Genomic DNA, 13,207 nt, shown 5'->3' with positions numbered 1-13,207 from the left:
GAACTCAGCCCCCGGAAGCCCGCGGCGCCAGCGTACTTCCTGCAGAGCGCAGCAGCCCCGCCCCCGCTTTCGGCCTCCGGGGAGGACCGCCCGCGACGCATCCGGGCGGCGCCTCCTCCCGGGGGAACCCGCCCCCGGGACAGAGTCCGGTGGGCCGTTGGTGTGTGCGTGGGTTCCCTGAGGGCACCCGCGGGGGGCGAGGGTGGGGGGGGGTCCCCTGGGGAGCTCGCAGGTGTGTTCACCCGCTCTGCTCCGGGGGATGGGGGGCGTGGCTACCCTGCTCTGGGGAGGAGTGTGGGGCAAAGGGGCGAGGTTTGAAATGCTTGCCTCTACTCTTAGCTGTGCACCTCTGGCAAGCCTGTTGACTTCTCTGAACCAGAGAAGGCTTGTTACTGACCGGAGTTCTTGGCCTCCTTCGAACTTCTGCGTGGGAGCGTGCGATTCTTTGTGACCCCATGGACTGTTAGCCTATCAGGCTTCAATGTCCGCGGGATTTCGCAGGCAGGAATACTGGAGTGGGTTGCCATTTCCTACTCCAGGGGATCTTCCCCGCCCAGGGATGGAGCCGCCTCTTTGGTCTCCTGAAGTGGCAGGCGGTTCTTGACCACTGGTGCTTCTTATGCAATAGAAATGAATCAGAGGCCTGATAAAAAATCCAGGGAAGGCGTTATTGGGTCTCCTGCTGGCGGGGTGGGGGGAGGGGGTGTTCCAGAACAAAACATAGGTTCCCTTGCTCACTTCCCAAGTATGCCCCCCCCGCGGCACCCCCCACCCCCACCCCCCCACCCCCACCCCCCCCGCCCCCCCGCCACAACACACACACACCAAGCTGGCTCCTTATATGGGGTGAAGTAGGGATGTGAAGAAAGCTGAGCGCCGAAGAATTGATGCTTTTGAACTGTGGTGTTGGAGAAGACTCTTGAGAGTCCCTTGGACTGCAAGGAGATCCAACCAGTCCATTCTGAAGATCAGCCCTGGGATTTCTTTGGAAGGAATGATGCTGAAGCTGAAACTCCAGTACTTTGGCCACCTCATGCGAAGAGTTGACTCATTGGAAAAGACTCTGATGCTGGGAGGGATTGGGGGCAGGAGAAGGGGATGAGAAGGCTGGATGGCATCAGTGACTCGATGGACGTGAGTCTGAGTGAACTCCGGGAGTTGGTGATGGACAGGGAGGCCTGGCATGCTGCGATTCATGGCGTCGCAAAGAGTCGGACACAACTGACCGACTGAACTGAACTGAGGGATGTATCCAGGGATCAGGGCGGAGGGGTAGCATAGGTGGTTTGTCCACCCTTTAGGTGGTGTTGTGTGCAGGGGGCATGCTCAGACTCAGCTCTTGGTTCCAAACTCCAGCTTTTGCTCCAGGCCCTTTAGAAGTGGCAGTTGGGTTTTTTTGGTCTCTTTGTATCCTTTGTCCAGAATTTGACCTGTGCATACATGCACTTATGTTTAGTCCCATGTAGTTTCTTTGTATTTTTTGCTCCAGGAGAGGTGTATCTAAGTGCAAGCATTGCAGCACTTCAGTAAACGATTCCAGGTCCCAGCCTGTCTCATCCTCGTCTCTGGTAAAAACAAAACACTTAATACAATTACATAAAATTAAAAAAAAATCTGGCAAAATCCAGCCAGTCAAAAAAATGACTGGGAAAAATATTTGGGTTCGTTTTGCAGTCAAAAAGCTAGTTATCCTAGTGTATAAAGAGTTGAAAAAAATCAACAAAGTAAAAGAAGTTCATGGGAAAGCAGGCAAATCATATGAACAGAGCTTTCACAGAAATGGACAAATAGATGGCTCTCAAACACAAACCTGCATGTCTACATGAAAATTGCAAGTTAAAATTACACTATGCTATGTTTTCATCTATCAAGTTGGCAGTGATCAAAAAGGTTTATGACTCAGGGTGTTGGCAGGGATCTGTGGAAAACCATTGTCTTATGTAAGTGGTGGGAGTGTAAGTCAGTTTAGCAGTACCTTTCTGTTTTAAACATGCACACACCCTTTGACCTAGTAATTCCCTTTTTAAGAATTTATACTATAAACATGTTTACTTACATGCAATGTAATGAGCTGTGAGGTTATTTGTTACAGCATTGTTTATAGTAACAAAGATTGGAAAACTACCTAAATGTTCATCCATACGGGGCTAATTCATTAAACCAATATTTATAATATTTTCAACTATAAAAGAATTTGGAAATTCTTTGCATGTTAATATTGGAAGATATACTATATATTAAAAAGGGAAAAACTAGGTGTAAAACAAGCAAATAATTTATCTTTTTTTGAAGGGTTTAAATAATCTCTAGGTCTGTGAATATACCATACACACATATATGTTCATTGATACTGACAAAAAACCCTGATAAAACCAGTTGCTTTTGAGGAGGGAAGCTAGGTGCCTGGGAGCAGGGCAAGGAGAGAGTTTTTGTTGTATCTGATGTAGTTTTTGTTGTAGCTAGTGTTTAACACTTTTTGATTTTTGATCCATGTGAGTATATTATCTACCCACAAAGGAAGACAATCAGAAAAGAAGGACAGAGCGATGGAGTGAGGAAGAAAAATTTTAAAAAGGAAGGAATTTGCCTTTAGGAACTTGTACTGGCAGAAGAGGGGAGATTTATTTATATGATTTGTGAGCATTTGTATATTTTATTTTGATTTAAGGAAAATGTCAATTATGAAGGCCATTGTATTTGCCAAGATACAACAGAGTATTTACATCACTGGTTCTCAGTGCCCGACATTTTCCTAAAGATTTGCCAAGGATGATGTGAAATTCTGTGTGCTACCTTCCACACATAAGAAACCACATCCAAATGCAAGAGACTCAAGTTGACATTATTGTGGTTCTAATCTTGGCTATGCTGTACTATATTAAAAGAAGTAGATCTTGGCAAACTGGGTATTTTCAACATGATTTAATAACAAATTTAGTTGGAACATCTTGCAGGTCATCAGGACAAACCAGTGTGACAACATCGTAGCTGAGAACAGCTAATATATACTGTCATTATCACTTTTAAGTAAAATCCCTGGAGGAGGAAATGGCAACCCACTCCAGTATTCTTGCCTGGAGAATCCCATGGACAGAGGAGCCTGCTGCTGCTGCTGCTAAGTCACTTCAGTCTTGTCCGACTCTGTGCGACCCCATAGATGGCAGCCCACCAGGCTCTGCCGTCCCTGGGATTCTCCAGGCAAGAACACTGGAGTGGGTTGCCATTGCCTTCTCCATTGTGTGAAAGTGAAAAGTGAAAGTGAAGTCTCTCAGTCGCGTCTGACTTGTAGCGACCCCATGGACTGCAGCCTACCAGGCTCCTCCATCCATGGGATTTTCTAGGCAAGAGTACTGGAGTGGCTTGCCGTTGCCTTCTCCGACAGAGGAGCCTAGTGGGCTACAATGCATAAGGTGGCAAAGAGCTGGACACGCCTGAAGCAACTTAACCTGCACATACCTTCATAAAATACATACATTTTGGACATGGATAAAAGCAAAAACCAGTGGAAAAACTGAAAATATCTGTAGTAGAGATTATACATACTTTTCTTAATTTTTCAGAGTCCCTCTCAGGCTCTGATCATTTTTTTCTTCCCCCCTTCTTTCTAAAACAGCTTTATATTGAGGTATAACTGACATATGATAAATTGCACATGTGTGTGTACATGCTAAGTCGCTTCAGTTGTGTCTGACTCTTTGAGACCCTATGGGCTATAGCCCGCCAGGCTCCTCTGTCCATGGGGTTCTCCAGGCAAGAATACTGGAGTGGGTTACCAGGCCCTCCTCCAGGGGATCTTCCTGACCCAGGGATCGAACCCCAGTCTCTTATATCTCCTGTATTGGCAGGTGGGTTCTTTACCACTAGTGCCACCTGGGAAGCCCCAAACTGCACATATTTCAAGTATAATCTTTGATGAGCTTTGACATATGTATGTACCTGTGAAACCATCACCATTGAGAGTGAATACACCTGTCACCCCCAGAATGCCTCATGTCTCTTGGCAATTCCCTGCCCCTCCCCCCACCTCTATCCTGAAATAACCAGTGATGGCTTTCTGTCACTAGAGGTTAGTATGCAGGAATTTTTCTGTCACTGTTGGATTAGATTTTTTTTTATATATATTAAATTTTCTTCATGTTTCAAAATAAATTTTAGAAGCCAGAGTCATTGTTTCTGGGTGTCACAGTTGGAAAGTTGACTCTTGGAGATTAGAAAGGAGGAACTTCATTGGGGATAGACTTTATGATTGTCCCCTTTGGAAAGGAAGGGACGAGAGGGGGAGGAGAGAAAGACCCTGTGCTGTGATGCTGTCTGAACAAAGGCCCAGCCAACCTCCAAGGAATTCTGAAGCTAGGATGGTCCTTCAGAGCTGCTCTTTACTTGCCATCTCCTGCCCGCTGCCCCCCAACCCTGCAATAAAGCTGTCATAGGATGTGAGCTGCCCTCAGAAGAGGGCTTGACCTTGACTGTCTGCTGGCAACACCCCATGAGCTGGGGGTTGGTCATGTCTGAAAGGGAATCTGTGCAGAGCATCACAGGGTCTCTGATGTAATAATTGTGATATTTCTCCCATCCCGGGGACTTCTTTAAAAATATCATTGCTAGAGAGACCAATTTCAAATTGTGCAGGTGTGGAAATACTTTTAGAGATTTTTCTCAGAATTTGAAAGGACAATCCTTAAATTCAAGTCTAGAGAACGATTCGTTGGTTCATCGATTCACACTTCCCAGTAGTGCAGAATTTCTCAACCTCAGCACTACTGACATTTTGGACCAGACGATTCTTACTGTGTGTGTGTGTGTCGGGGGGATGTGGGGGGTTGAGGGGTGGGGGCTGGGGGGCTGGGGGGGCGGGCTTCTCATACGCTGTAGGCTGTTTAGTAACATCCCTGACTTTTACCCACTAGATGCCAGAGGCATGTTCCAACTCCACAAAAGATAGGCCCAGTGAAAGAAAACACATGCAAAGGACTCCATATCCTGTGATTTCATTTATGTGAAGTTGTCAGAGAAGGCAGAAAACAGAGCAGTGGTTTCTCCTGGAGGCTGGGAGCAGAAGTGGGAACTGTCTGAAAACTGGGGTACTTTCTGAGGTCACACAACCACTAGATGTCTCCTGAGGGCATTGAATCACCCCATTGCATGGATATACCACATGCTGTTTATCCATTCACCATTTTATGGGCATTTGGAATACTTGCGGTTGTTGGCCTTTGCAAACAATGCTGCCAGGAATATTTACATGTTTTAGTATAAGAAAGCTTTTATTTCTCATGGGTAGATACGTGGCAGTGAAATAATTGGGTCTAACAATCAGTTTATGTTAAACTCTTTGAGAAACTGACAAAACTGTCCTCTAAAATGGCTGTTCAGGTAGGTACTATTACCACCATGGTCCCTGTTTTATTGATGGGGAAACTGAGGCATGGAGAGATTCAGAAACTTGCTTAAGGTCATGAAGCTTATAAGTGGTGGAGGTGGGAATTGAACCTGTGGAAATTGGAGCTATGATTTCTAAACCCTTCAGTGGTTGAATGCCTTTCTTAGATCCAGGACCAGCTCCTTAGGACAAAATAACATTCTAGCTCCTGACTTCTGTGAACTTGACGCTAAACTGTGGTGGCTGCATCCTGGGTTGGAAATTATTCTCAAAGAGGGCACCTGATCACCTTTCCCTGACCAGATTTCAGTTTCAACACTGCTAGAGAACTTGTTATTCAGCTCTGTCCGTGGGAACTGTGCCTGAAAGAATGTCTGTGATGTCCTTTTCCTTCTTTACTTCCAAGGTCATTCCCTGAGCACATTTCAGGCCACTCAAGTATTTTTATCTTTGTGTTCCTTCTGTGAGAAAAATGAACAAACCTAGTGAGTATTTTGCAACTGGGATTTCTAAACTCTCCAGTGGTCGAGTCCCTTTCTTGGACCCAGAACCACCTCCTTAAAACAAAATAACATTCTAGCTTCTGATTCAACATGTGTGCCTGGTGGATTTTTTATTTTTATTTTTAATGCAGCCTATGGTAGCCAGCAGTGCACAAGTCGATGGTGGCATATGTTTGCCGACTGGCAGCCACTCAGGGCTTCCCTGATAGCTCAGTTTGTAAAGAATCTGCCTGCAATGCAGGAGACCCTGGTTCAACTTCTGGGTCGGGAAGATCTGCTGGAGAACATATAGGCTACCCATTCCAGTTTTCTTGGGCTTCCCTTGTGGCTCAACTGGTAAAGAATCTGCCTGCAATGTGGGTGACCTGGGTTCGATCCCCGGGTTGGGAAGATCCCCTGGAGAAGGGAAGGGCTACCCACTCCAGTATTCTGGCCTGGAGAATTCCATGGACTGTATGTCCATGAGGTCACAAAGAGTAGGATATGACTGAGCGACTTTCACTGCCCAATTGCTCAAAAGACCGTTTGCATCTACCCGGTTATTCCTCCTGATTTTAAAGGCCTGCACAGTCTTCACTCCCTTCTGGTTTAATACCCTTGTCTATTCTGTTCCTTTGCTAAGAATTGCAAAAGAGCACCACATGCTCTAAACAAACCAGTGAGGAAATGTATTTTCAGACTTTTAGGTTAATGTGCACATACTTGACAATACACAATTTGGGGAATTGTTTTTAAAGAGACCTTTTTTTTCCCCAGAAGTTAGAGCTCGAGGGATCTTAGTTCCCCCAACCAGGGACTGAAACCACACCCCCAACAGTGAAAACTCAGAGTCCTACCTCCAGAAACCATGCCGTGACGAACATCCTCATCTCTGTCCCCCTGAATCTGTGCTACAGTTTCTCTTGGGAACGTCCCCAGGAGTGCGACTCTGAGCCAAAGCATATGTGAATCTTTTATTTCACCAAGTCCTGATAGATTGCTCTCCAGGATGATGGTACAGCTTCACACTCCAGCTGGCAACACCAAGCTTTCCTTCCTCCACTTCCTCGCCAACATTTGGTGATTTGGGGCCATTCTGATGAGTGCAGAATAGTATATTATTGTTGGACCTTTCTGGTTGTAAATGAGAGTGAGGGCCTCTCCTGATATCCACTGAGTCTCCTCTGCCTCTCTGTGTGTGTGCCCTGGTTTCCCTTGTATAGTCTAGCCAGTGGTCTGTTATATTGTGAACATCTTCTTGACAATCATCTGTGCTTTTCATTGACTGGAACTCCAACCAATTTTTGAGCTTTTGGCCCACCCATTCGTCACAAAATTCTTCTATATTTTCTTCTATGATTTTGTAATTTTACCTTCCATATTTAGGTCTTTTATCCATTTGGATACCTTTGTATAAAGTAAGAGGAAGGAAGCCAACTTTACTTTCTTTATTTTCTGTGAGCCTCATCCGCAGTATCATTTAATGAATAATCTATCCTTTGCCCACTTACAGGTGGTTCACATTTTATCATATCTTATGTTCCATTGGATAAATGAGTCCATTTTCACGCTTTATTAGTCCGCCTATAACTTAGCAGTATGTCTTCATATCTGGGAGAGGTAAGCATGCCTTACTGTCTAGTGCTCAGACACTTGGTCGTGTCTGACTCTTTGTGACCCCATAGATTGTAGCCCACTAAGCTCCTCTGTCCATGGGATTCTTCAGGCAAGAATACTGGAGTGGGTTGCCATTTCCTCCCCCAGGAACCCAGAGACTGAAACCGTGTCTCTTATGACTCCTACTCTGGCAGGTGGATTCTTTACCACCAGTGCCACCATAGATGCTTTTATTCTTCTATGGAAGTTTTTAAAGTAAGTTGTTGGGTTCATTAAAAATTAATATTTTATTTCTACAAATATTTAGTAAGTTTGTGATAGGTAGGTTCCTTTCTATATGGTTCTTATTCACCTTATATCGTTACTGCTTGCCATAGTATCTCACACATACAGTAGCTCAGTAAATATTTATAGACCTGAACTGTTGTTCAAGTGATTTAGGTCAGTCTCCTTTCTGGGAGAGCGTTTCAGGGAATCGAGTGATGTGATAAGTGGAGTCACATTTGAAGCCATCTTGTCTTCTTTTGAGCGAGAGGAGAGAGGCGAGGAAAGCAAGTATCGGGGGCTGACCCTTCTCGAACAGGAACTACTGTAACTTTAGTTTTATTTCTTATAAGATTGAAAATAACTTCTGCCTGGAGTTTTACAGATGGCTGCACTCAAGGATCACTAACTGGGTTCCTAATGGATTTTCAAAGTAAAATATGAAGCTTAAACTGGGAGATGAAAGGGGGGAAACGTCAGTTCTCTCCTATGATTGAATTAAAGACTTCTTGCGTATTGAGTAGCAAATAACTCTGCAGAAAGGCTTTGTGCTGAGGAAATGAGGAGGTTGCCACCTAGTGGCGGTAAGCCTATATAACACCATTTGATTTTCGGTCGCGAATGTAACATGCTAAGGTATGCAAGGCACTATTCTAAGAATTTTGCTTGTTACAACAGTAACCCCATAAGACAGAGATGTTTATTACCTCTAGTTTAAAGATGAGGACATCGAGCCTCCCGGGAGTTAGGCAACTTGCCCAAGGTCACAGAGCTAGTATTGTGTTGAAATATGGGTTGTGTAGCTCTGGAATCATTAAGTTCAATCTTTCTTCTGTTTTGCCCGAGAAGACAGAGTATGCAGGTGTAGTTGATTCCTACAGCAAGAGGGGGTGGATGGCATGCATCTCTTCCCCCAACTTCCGGTCCAGTGACATCTTCTTAGTTCAAATTCCATCATGGTGGGTGAATTTACACAATGGAAATAAAAAAAATTCTACACATAGGGACTTCTTTTCTTTGTCTCCTTCTTCCTTCCCTCCTCCCTTCCTCCTAATATGCCTTCCTTCCTTCCTCCCTTTATTTTCCAGAGAACGACTTTGCCAATATACCCTGGGTGAGAATGTCTAATAATTCAGAGATACAGTCCTAAGCTTTCTTTAGGAAGGCTGGAGGAGAGATTTGGAAAGTAATTAAAACCTAGTTTTGAGAGACAAAAAATGGACAAAGGGATCTTAAGATTTTCCTTCTTGATATTTTTATATGAGAACAGAAACAGGTAGGTTAGGACTAATGTAGAACTCCTTAAAATAAAGAATAATGTGAAATTACCCAACTGCTTTATGAGAAAACAGAACAGTTGCAGGGTCTGTGTTGCTGAGCACTCATTACAAACGGCCAAAGAGACAGAGGAATCAGGAAAAATAAGCAGAACCATTTTTAGAGGGAGTTAAGCTAAGGCTGGGCTTCCCAGGTGGCTCAGTGGGTAAAGACTATGCCTGCAATGCCGGAGACGCAGGTTTGATCCCTGGATAGGGAAGATCCCCTGGAGCAGGGCATGGCAATCCACTTCAGTGTTCTTGCTTGGAGAATCCCATGGACAGGGGAGCCTGGCGAGCAACAGTCCATAAAGTCAAAAAGAACTGAACATGACCAAAGCAACTGAGCGGAGAAGGCAATGGCACCCCACTCCACTACTCTTGCCTGGAAAATCCCATGGATGGAGGAGCCTGGTAGGGTGCAGTCCATGGGGTCACTAAGAGTCGGACACGACTGAGCGACTTCACTTTGACTTTTCACTTTCATGCATTGGAGAAGCAAATGGCAACCCACTCCAGTGTTCTTGCCTGGAGAATCCCAGGGACGGGGGAGCCTGGTGGGCTGCTGTCTGTGGGGTCGCACAGAGTCAGGCACGACTGAAGCGACTTAGCAGCAGCAGCAGCACCAGAAGCAACTGAGCAAGTTAAGTGCAGCAGAGCCTACATAACCATTGTTGACATTGGCAAAGTAGAACTGGAAGACCCCAAATTCATAGGACAAACACACAAATGGCAATTTGAAGGCAATCAAAACACAGACTGAGAATGGCCCTGCATTTAGGGGAAACGACACAAAGTTGCTACAGTTGCCTACTTTAGAACCCACAGAATCTTTTGGGTTAAGGCTACTGGAAATATTTGAGTCATAGAATAACCCTACTCTAATACTTTCAATAGACAGTACTGGTAAAATGTTGGTAGTGTTTGAGGTTGTGAAACACAGAGGATCTTTGTACTGTTTCTCCTCTTTTCTGTATGTTGGAAATTTTCTGTAATTGAAGTTTAACAAGAGAACCAAGCTTTTAGGCCCTGTAGATGATTATACTCTGTAGACTGAAAAAAAAAGCAGCAAGACCTGTCAGAAAAGGTAGGCCTGAGATGCAGTGTGCAGGGCTTTGTATGCCAGTCTGAAGATCTATAGTAAGAGGAGGCTTTTCGGCAGGTGCATGTGTGAAGTTCAAGTGTGTGTATATCTGCTTATAAAAGAAGGAAGCAGAAGAGAATATCATGACTGCAATTGAAACCTGAATTTAGCCTCAGTCATTTGGGTGGCTATGGTTTTTCCAGTGGTCATGTATGGGTGTGAGAGTTGGACTGTGAAGAAGGCTGAGCGCCGAAAAATTGATGCTTTTGAACTGTGGTGTTGGAGAAGACTCTTGTGAGTCCCTTGGACTGTAAGGAGATCCAACCAGTCCATTCTGAAGGAGATCAGCCCTGGGATTTCTTTGGAAGGAATGATGCTGAAGCTGAAACTCCAGTACGTTGGCCACCTCATGCGAAGAGTTGACTCATTGGAAAAGACTCTGATGCTGGGAGGGATTGGGGGCAGAAGGAGAAGGGGGTGACAGAGGATGAGCTGGCTGGATGGCTTCACTGACTCGATGGACGTGGGTCTGAGTGAACTCTGGGAAATGGTGATGGACAGGAGGCCTGGTATGCTGTGATTCATGGGGTCGCAGAGAGTCGGACACGACTGAGCAACTGAACTGTACTGAACTGAGGGTGACCAACTGCTCTGGTTTGCCCAGACACCAAGGTTTTTCTGAGATATGGGAATTTCAGCTTTGAAACCTGCCTGGTTGGTCACGTTAGTGATGATGGCAGATGAAGTGTACAAATGGTGACGAGTTCTGTGTTTGAAGGGTGCTTGATGGATAAGGAAACAGGAAAAAAACCAGGCAGCTGAACAGATTTGAAGTAGAAGATGGAGAATTTTAAAAGAGGGGGTGGTCACAAAGCCCTGTGCCATGGGGGACCCAAGAGGAAGGAGACTCAGGTGTAGGGTTTGACTTTGTGGAATGACCTCTTCAGATAAGGAATTGCCAGACACTTTCTTCAACTACTACTTAGCCTTTGAAATAAAAAAAAACAAAAATTTCTGCCATCAGGTACAATGAATATAATCAGTGCCAAAACATTAAGCTGTATTAGTAGTTTTCGATATTAAGATACAGATACAGAAATTAGTTAAATAATTCATGATAAGATAAACTGCAGAGGCAAAGGTGTTTTAGTTACTAACAATTTGATTAGTTCACCCAAAGGTTAAAACCATAGCTTGCAGTATTTGGAGATATTCGACCTTTGTTCATTAACCTAAATCTCACATAAAGTTGAACAAATCTTAGTCAAAAATAAACATTATAAAACATAAACACACAGCTAACTGAACACAGTCCAGAGCAAATCATTTTAGCCTCCTTGCTCATCTTCCTCACCATAATTAACTGATGGATGGAGTCCACTTAGACTTCATTCTGCTGTGATGTGATGGAGGTCCTGGCCCAAGGTTTTGGAGAAGAGATAGATGAGTTAGTCTTTCAATATGATTGTGGCTAGTTTTCCTTCATTAGCAGGCTGCCTCAGGCAGTGTGGAGAGTAGATCTGACTGTCTGTTTGCAGCTTGAACTTTGAGCTTCATCCACCAAGCTGTCTGGGTACTGATTCCCTGGAGCATTGTTCCATCATCTGCTCAACCAGAGACCCACCGGGTCACATGGCTTTTCCTTTCCTGTACCTCAGTCCCTCTGTGGCCAGAGCTTGCCTGTGACTTTAACTCCTTTCTGTTGCTGTCTCCACACCCTCCATGAGCACAGAGGACTTCACTCAGTCCTACTTCCTGATGCTGCTGCCTATAAGGACCATCTCAGGTAGGGTGAGGGCTTCCATGGTGGCTCAGATGGTGAAGAATCTGTGCAATGCAGGAAAACCAAGTTCGATTCTTAGGTTGGGAAGATCCCCTGGAGAAGGGAATGGCAACCCACTCCAGTATTCTTGCCTGGAGAATTCCACAGACAGAGGAGCCTGGCAGATGATAGTCCAAGGGGTCCCAAAGAATAGGACATGACTGAGTGACTAACACAGGTGGGGTGGGGAGCCTGGGATAGGTCCCCTGCTCGGGCAGGTGATCAGAGGTGGCAGGCGAGGAGTGAGTGGTGAGAATAGGAGTTAAACCATGGCTCCTTCTGTCTGCAACCTCAGCAAAGGATCCAGAGTCCTGCTTCTCTCGCCCACACCCCCACGCCAGTCTCCTGACAGATCCTCTGTTCTCCCTTGGGAAGCCACACTGACTGGGAGGAAGTGCTGGAGGGTGGCTGCAGGTCCCTGTAGAGGTGAGCACTCCACGTGGCTCGTCTGAGTCTTCCAAGGCATCTTTCTGGGCCTTTGCATCCATAGGCAAGCACATGTTTCTCCCTGTGTTGATGAGTAGAATGTGAGTTGAGGGCCTGTTCCACTAAGTGAGATGAGATTAGAAGGCAAACTGGGATCCCATGAGGTCTCCTGTCTCTCCCAAGAGTTGAATTGCCATCCTCTCCCTGTGAAGTGTTTCTGTCGCTCATGGTCCCGGGTGCACTCAGGGCTTCCAGCCATGATATATTGTAGCATCTGGTTTGAATAAACCAGGGATTTATTTGCAGTCTCTGAGGGCTCTGGGGGAGGAAATGCAAACAGCAGCTTTCCCTAGTGAGGGCCGCAGGTAACAGGACCCCTGTGTTTTGCATCCTTAGGCACTGATAGGGATCTCCAAGGATGCTCAGCGGGACATTTCTTCTCTCCGCCCTCATCTTTCCTAGCTGGCCAGTGAGACTGAGAGATAAGCGTTCTATTCTGAGTTCCTCTCTCTCCAGCCCGAAAGGAGATAATCAGGAAGATCAGGACTTGTAATATTTTGTAGAGAAGGGGTTTTAATTATGAACATTTGCAGTTTGAGGCACAGCGCTGACCCCGCAGTACACAGACCTCCTCTGAAGTGTTTTCCACATTGTAGTTTAACGAGTTGTTCTTTCCCAGCCTCTGGGCTCAGGGAGGTGAAAGTTTTGTCGCCTTAACCTTTGAGTTCTCAGCATCCAGTTCAGGGAGTAGCCTATACACAGTACACTTTTGTTGAATGAATAAATGCATTTACTTTCATATGGAGGTTTCTGGTT

The sequence above is a fragment of the Bos taurus genome, chromosome 4 (genome assembly GCF_002263795.3).
Source record: "Bos taurus isolate L1 Dominette 01449 registration number 42190680 breed Hereford chromosome 4, ARS-UCD2.0, whole genome shotgun sequence".
Taxonomy (NCBI): Eukaryota; Metazoa; Chordata; class Mammalia; order Artiodactyla; family Bovidae; genus Bos; species Bos taurus.
The sequence above is the reverse complement of the archived record's forward strand: the minus strand, read 5'-3'. Positions refer to the sequence as shown.